General features: G+C 37.8%; 1 pseudogene; it reads right to left on the bottom strand.

The window, feature by feature from the left end:
* Positions 1-274: 274 nt before the first annotated feature.
* On the bottom strand, positions 275-7,449 carry LOC116012050 (annotated as a pseudogene).
* Between the last annotated feature and the right edge of the window lie 217 nt (positions 7,450-7,666).

Below are 7,666 nucleotides of genomic sequence, written 5' to 3'. Positions count from 1 at the left end.
GATACTTTTTCCAATATAAAATCATCAATGAAACCGACATAATTCAATTACTAACCAAATAATAATATGAGAATTCTATAAATGGTTTCTAATTCATCTGTTATTAGGTTCTCAAAAATCATCCCAATTGCCCTAAATTTTTAAATTTCTGAAAATGTTACTTTACCTAAAAACAAATCCCCTAAACCAATCGCGCCTTAGTACACTTCCTAAAGAAAGAAACCCCCCCACCAACTGATTGCTTGTAGTATGCTGCAAAGAAACACTGCATTCATTCAAAAACCAAAACAGAATCAGAATAAACACACACTTATTCCACAATTCTTACACTACACACATCTTAAGAGATTTCAGTATCGAATTTCAAAGACAGGCCCATACTGAAGAGCTCTTGACACAACAGCTTCGCCCCGTATGGCACATTCACCTTCACAATATCTTCTACTGATTCACAGAAACGACAGTAGGGACCCCTAACCTTACGGCCACCAAGCACGGGCCGTTGGATCACATTGGCCATGTTCTTGCACTTTCTACATATGTGCATCTGGGAGGAATAAGAGTCGCTCGTGCAGGTTTGCAGCAGCACCGTGTGCTATGAGACAGTCGCGCTCCATCTCACCGAATTTGATACCACCAAAGCGTTTCCTGTCAGCCACAGGTTGGCGGGTAAGGGGATGGACCGGGCCAGTGTTGCGGAACTTCACTTTGTCCTCAGCCATATGCGTAAGCCGCTGGTAGAATGTCGGCCCCGTGAAAACCAGGGAGTGAATCATTTCACCAGTTTGGCCATTGTAAACTCTCTCGTTTCCCCATCTAGTGAATCCAAGACTGCATAGTCCCAATGGTAGAGCAATCAGAATCAACAACTGAACACAATATATATTGCCATAGTCATGGTAGGCCTTAGGAGCTCGGCCTAGCGCCTAGGAGGCCTAGGTGGGGATTAATCTTTTTATTTTTTATTTTTTAAAAATTTGTTTAAGTATTCTTAATTTTTTAAAGACTAATAATTATAAAGTATATAATACTTTAACAATTAATACTAAAATATTAAATATTAACCTAAAAATATATAGAGTTTGTACAATTTAGGGTTAGTTTGCTCAAAATCATGTTGTTTAGAGTGAAATAACCCATTAAAAAAAAAGAACAATAGTTAATCGGCCGACTAGTCGATGCCTAGGAGGTCTAGTCGGCGCCTATGAGGCCTAGGCGGTCCGCGCCTAAGCGGCCTAGGCAGAGCTTAGGCGGCCAGCCGCCTAGACCACCATTTAAGGTGATATGATACGTTAGGCCTAAGCGGGGATTAATTGGTACCTAGGCGGAATTTTTGCAACGCTGGCCATAGTACAAGGAGGTATGGGTTTTTATAAAAAAGAGGAAAAGAAGCACCTCTTAGAGCCATTACCTATGAAGATTCTTTGTTATTTCATCCACTGATAGAGTGGAAAATGGTGTTGCATATTTTAGTTCTCCTCGATGGCCAATGCGCTTTCCTAAGGCAATCCCCTTTGCCAAGGCAGCTTCTAGCAGTTGGCCTGGTGTTTGACGTGAAGGAAATGCATGTGGATTTATAACTACGTCTGGAACTATCCCTTGTATTGTAAAAGGAAAGTTCTCCTGAGATTCCAGAAAACCTAGCACACCCTTTTGCCCATGCATACTAGAAAATTTGTCTCCAAGACAAGGAGAACGAACCTGCACAGAAATCGTGAAAATAAAATAACATTATGAGGAAAACTAATTTTTCTGACATCAGTAAATGTGGAATAAGGGAGCTTTGGAATTTTGGATTATATAATAATCAAACATTAATAGTACAATTCAACTTCATAACACATGTAATAACAAATTTGCAATTTTCAACTATGCTGTTTGCAAGCTTAAAACCAAATGAAAGGACCTTCATTAATGTTATGCAGGTCGATAGAACTACTGGTTTGTTTATCCACAAACAACTACTCACAGTCCCGTATGTAGTAAGCTAATCTAACACTAAGTTCTTCCAAGGAGCTTTACCTATCCAACAATAATTCAACACTTCACAGGCTTCATCTGCTAGTATCAAAGTGTTTGCAGCAACAGGGTAACCCCAGCCAAGATGGCAAGAGATCCACACTTATAACCACAAGGTCACAAGTTCGAATCCTTGCCCCCTTGGTTTGAGCCGGTCAGCTATGGGTAACCTAGGATGGTTTACTTCTAGGTGGGGTTTACCTGCACCTGAAAGGGTTGTGGGGTTTCTCTCGTCATCCAAAAAAAAAGTGTTTGCAACAAGCAGTCTGTAACTACTAACTACTTAAAACTTTGAGCAGTTACATGGACCAAAAGTACTACAATGTTCATGCTCTCCACCATATAAAAGCTCTTTAATTCTATTTTATGGAAATTCTTGTATGGCTTTCAAATGTTAAGCCTTTAAATGACTTACATATTCCAATATATGTTCATAAGCAGACACAGACACACACATACATGCAATCAGGTTTTAGGGGATTTACCTGTCTCAGAGACACAACAGCAAAGCTTTTTCCCTCATCATTACCAGAGAGTACAACCTTCTGAACCATGCCTCTTTCTGTATGCTTCAGTTTAACACTGTGATCAGCCCCTGATTCCGCATACTTTCCAATGACAATATCACCACTTTGAAGGTTTGCACCAATGAATGGAAAGCCATCATCATCAAGGCTGTCAACGCGTCCTATCTTACTTTGTGTTTTTCCAAAAATTACGGCATCCTCCAGTTTCAGCTTCTTTCCCAGGGATTCCTTATTATCAACCTCAGCCTTGTAACTTCTAATATGCTCTGACCGAAACATACCACGCTCCAAAGAAGCACGGTTCATTACTAAAGAATCCTCTTGGTTGTACCCTAGGTGAACGTTAACTGCCACAATTGCACACTGGCCATTGTAGTATTCAGGGTGTGGCAGCATCGATTTATGATAATGAGGGTCTTTGGGCTTTCCAAGGCAATCTGACAGTATGGTACGAAAAAGAGGCCTCTGAGGATAATACAGTTGATGAGTATTAGTATCTATTCTAATATTCGGGTTCAAAGTAGAGAATCCAATGGCTTGTTGACTATGCTTCTCAGATTGGTAGAGGACCCTCCTCGCATGATCGTGGTTGGCAAAAGGGATAATCCCACAGCTCAAACCCATCAGGAATGACAAGTCAAGTTCACAGTGTGTATACTTTGCAGGTGGATCCTCCTTGCAGGCTTCAAGGAGGTAATTGACTCCCCAAGCAGTTCGACAATCTTCTTCTTCTTCAGAACCAATAAATTCAACTATTCCATTATCCAGAAAAGATTGAAAGGAGTCTCCATCTTTCAGAAATTGAATTTTCTTTAAATTTTCAACAACAAGAAGAGGGCGCAGGATTCGTCCAGCATCAGAAAAAATTCGGACTTCCTGGTGTTGTTCATCTCTTTTGATTTCCACCTAGAACACAAAACCAGATAACTCTAGTTCAGAGTAGGAATGAAAATTAGCATATATGTTAATAATAACTATATGTGGATGAATAAATACTGAAATTTAGAGCAAAAGGCATTCAGAAAAAAAGAGAAATAACTTGAACCACTCAAGCTCTACGAATCAAATAGCTAAAACCATCCATGTCCGAATAATAGAGAATATTTAATGCTGCACATTCAGTTCATTGAAAAAAAAAAAAAAAAAANAAAAAAAAAAAAAAAAAAAAAAAAAAAGGCAGTTTCACTGAAGAAGACTGATTAGCCACATATTCAATCAAATTCGTTTGATTTTCCGTTATACCATTTGCCAACCAACCCCAGTAATAATAAACAACAAAACAACAAGATTTGCAGTCTTAATACCAAGTTTTAGGAATTCAGATTACAGAATTAGTCATTCTTTGCAGCATCTTAATGCACTGAAAATGTTAGCATTAATGACCTCTAAATATCTAGTAAAGATTATTAGAAATGATAATCAGATAACCTGGTATGGCACTTCACCCCTACGCCGCATACGCCTTAGTTTCAAAACAAATATTCCAGAATCTCCACATACTCCAAGCCAATCTCCATCAAGAAATATTTTGTGTTTTTGATGGAGTATCGTTGAACTATCATCTACCAGTTTCTCCATTCCACAATCAAAGAGTTTATCGAGAAATGACTCCAGAATGTTTGTGCTGACCAGACCTAAACTGGCCAAATTTTTCACCAGCCCACAGTTTTCTCCATCTGGGGTAGAGAGAAAGCAAACTTTTCCCCAGTGTGAAGGATGTCTGCACAGTAATTATATCAGTTATCTTGTCAAATTCAGATTCAAGATCAGCAAACATAACGAACAAAAGCAATATGCCAAAAACAAATTCATATAGTTAATTAGGTCTAATAACAAAGACAAGTTTATGGTAAAATGGGGAAAATGAACAAGTAGAACAAATGTGTAAGCTCTGGTTCAAAGTAGCTACATGATTTCACATTTATTTATCATGGGATCCTATCCACTTCCTGCAACACAAATGAAATTCCTAAGGAAAATGTAAACATATGATAATATCACTCATTAATGGAAAAAAAAAAAAAAAAAAAAACAATGTCATGAAAGGACTCCTCTAAAGTCAATATTCAAATTTACTAAAAGGAATGGAATAGATAAGCAGTGCTTACGGATATCTAGCATCACCAACTTTCCCAGTGTATGAAACTTGTTGGCGAGTTTTCCTCATATCAGCTGTCATTTGCAATGGGTTTGTTCGTCTAAGATTTGCTACTACACCAGATACCCTTTCCATTCTCTTATATGGATGTGACCATGCCCCAGTAGAAAATGCCCTACAGAGACCATTAGTGACTATTGATGCATCCACATAATGTTCAATTGGCTGTAGCTGTCGATCTCCATAGAGATCTCTTTGCATTGCCTTGATCATAACCCTTTCAGCATGTTTAAGATGCACTCTAAGCTCTCGTTCTAGCAGCTCACTAGCAAGCTCCAACCTCTTGTTCCTAAAATCATCTCTATTGTCCGCTTTCCGCTTACCTGCATAAGCTTGCAAGAGACACTTTACCATATATCCAAGAAAGCGAGCCTTCTGCTTGAAGCTGTTAAGACTAGGAAACAGGAAGTTGTTGATGCAATCTTCAATCGATTCTTGAGGAGGAAATCTACAGTTCTTCATAAGTTGAGCAACAAAATTAAGTGCTACTGGCTGTTTCCTAAATGGCTCGCACTTGCTATCAGCATCATGGATGGAAGCAACAAGTATATTCACAATTTCTGTGTCTTTCGTGTCCACATCAATCAAGTTCACTACCTCTCTATCAGAGGATACACCAAGTGCAAAGAAGAATATCCAAATTGGCATTTCTGTCACAGAAAAATAGACGGTAAGGACTTTTTCTCCTCCCCTCACCACAGGCTCTACTTTGGGGCTCTCTGTCAACTTTATATATACTCTCTTCCTTTTGGAAATTGGGCGATATGAAACCATCCAACTTGGATTGCTAGCTACCCAGAGTCTTTTTAAGCATATTTGTTCCTGTGCAATAAAGGTCTGCAAATAATGAAAGAAAATAACCAATTTCAGATGACTGGAAAACATATTTTAACAATGAACTTTCACAAAAAGGCCAGGAAAAGTTATTATTAATAAAAATAAATAAAATAAGATTGAATGGCTTAGCTAGATAATTTTACTATTGACATTGGCAATATTGCTTATACAGTATAAAACAATAAATATCTAAACACAGATGTCTGCTCCCCAATATTCATTAGAGAGCCTCAATATTAATGGGCATGTAGCTAAATGATATAAATGACAAAAATAATAAAGCAAAATGAATATCTAGCACCTTCTCAGCCCCTTTTACAATGAAATATCCTCCATGATCAAATTCACAATCAGGCTTCTTGTTGCCATCACTCATCCAGCAGAGGTCAGAGTTTACCATCACAGGCATTCTCCCAATTAGAAGATCCCTGTTATCCTCCATCTCAAATTCGTTTGAGACATACTGGTCTACTCCGGTTTTAAACTTGTCACTCCGGACCTGCTTTTTAGTATACACCTAAAAATGTCCCAGGGCACAGAAATTAATAGATTTCAACAAATAATTAAAACAAGCAGGTGAAATGCAAAGACATTTGTTATTTACGGTGAAGCAACTTGTAGATGAATATAAAGAAGAAACATGTGGCTAGCAAAGACTCATCAAGAGACTCCAAAAAAAATAGGTGAGGTAAAAGTTAATTGATTATATTTTTTTTTTGTCAGACCGGTTTCCTCAGCCATACACAAGGACCCCACACACCAAGATTAATCATATTCATGCTAGGTAAAACCTCAAAGGGTGGCAAAGCACTCCAGGACTCGAACCAAAGACCTATGGTTAAGCTGGAAGAGATCCACGCCATCTCATCCACACCCACATGGGCAAGTTATATGATTATATTGATAGTCACTAAAAGTGTTTATCCTGGAATAAAATCATATTCGGAAGTAACAGGTAACTCACAATGAAAACATATATTCAATGAATCAATCAATTAATTCAGAAACACAACTCAATGGCTCCTCGGGATAAAAAGGATTTCCTTGATCCATATACTGGCACATTAGCGGCAGAATAACTAGATTATCAAATATCTATCAAGAGCTTCCCATGACAAGATACAGAAACTAATGGATTTGAGATCAAACCTAGAAAACTGACTATATCAGAGAGGATAATTCAGCAGAACAGTATATATGAACAACAGGAACACAGTAAGAAGTCATCCAAATATAAAACAACTGAAATAAATTTTATAAAATGAGCACACAAGTGAAGAACAGAATTTTGTATTTTTATCTTTTTTCATAATTGGGTAACTATAGAATATCATCAACTAAGGCCTTAGAGATTTCCATTTTACAAACCTGAAGATGGGTCTGAACTGTTATCCTGGCAGAATATGTCATAAACTGAAGGCGGGCATGTCGGGGCCACAATTGCAAATATTCTTCACCACCATCTTGAGAAAACTTATCTCCAGTCAAAATCATTGGTCGACTAACGGTCACCTTCCCAAATTTTATTGAGGCATATCTCCAATCGTTATCACCCTTCTTTGATGGATCATATCCAGGCTCGACTACAATTTCGCCAATTGAATCAAAAACTCTCTGGATCCCATGTTTGATGAAGTCATTGTATGAATTGATCTGGTGACTAATCAGCCCATACTTGTCAAAAAATGTAGTGGATACTTTTTTGCAGAAATCAGCTAATTTCTTTTTGTTCAAATTCATTTCTTGTAAAGCAGCTGCGTCAAATGGCTCATCATCTTCTTCTTCATCAAATTCAATATCTTCAAAATCTATATCCATCTTTTCACATCCATTTGATATCTTCTCTTTCCCAGCACTAGTCTCTGCTCCTTCTCTCATTTTACTAGTAGTCATAGATAATAGAATTTGCAAGATAAAATTAGCGACCCAGTGATTGCAAGTCAGCTATATCTTATATATTACAGAAGCCATAGAGGAATGAGAAATAATGCTCCTTCTCTCAACACAGCTCACTCACTTCTGCTCTCTGTGCACAAAACTGAAAAAAGGGGAAAAACAGTAGGCATAGAATCCGAAGAAATTCTTATTTCGAGACTTTATTTAGTCTCTGTTTCTCTCAGTCTAC

The sequence above is a fragment of the Ipomoea triloba genome, chromosome 3 (assembly GCF_003576645.1).
Source record: "Ipomoea triloba cultivar NCNSP0323 chromosome 3, ASM357664v1".
In the NCBI taxonomy this organism is placed as follows: domain Eukaryota; kingdom Viridiplantae; phylum Streptophyta; class Magnoliopsida; order Solanales; family Convolvulaceae; genus Ipomoea; species Ipomoea triloba.
The sequence above is the reverse complement of the archived record's forward strand: the minus strand, read 5'-3'. Positions and strand labels throughout refer to the sequence as shown.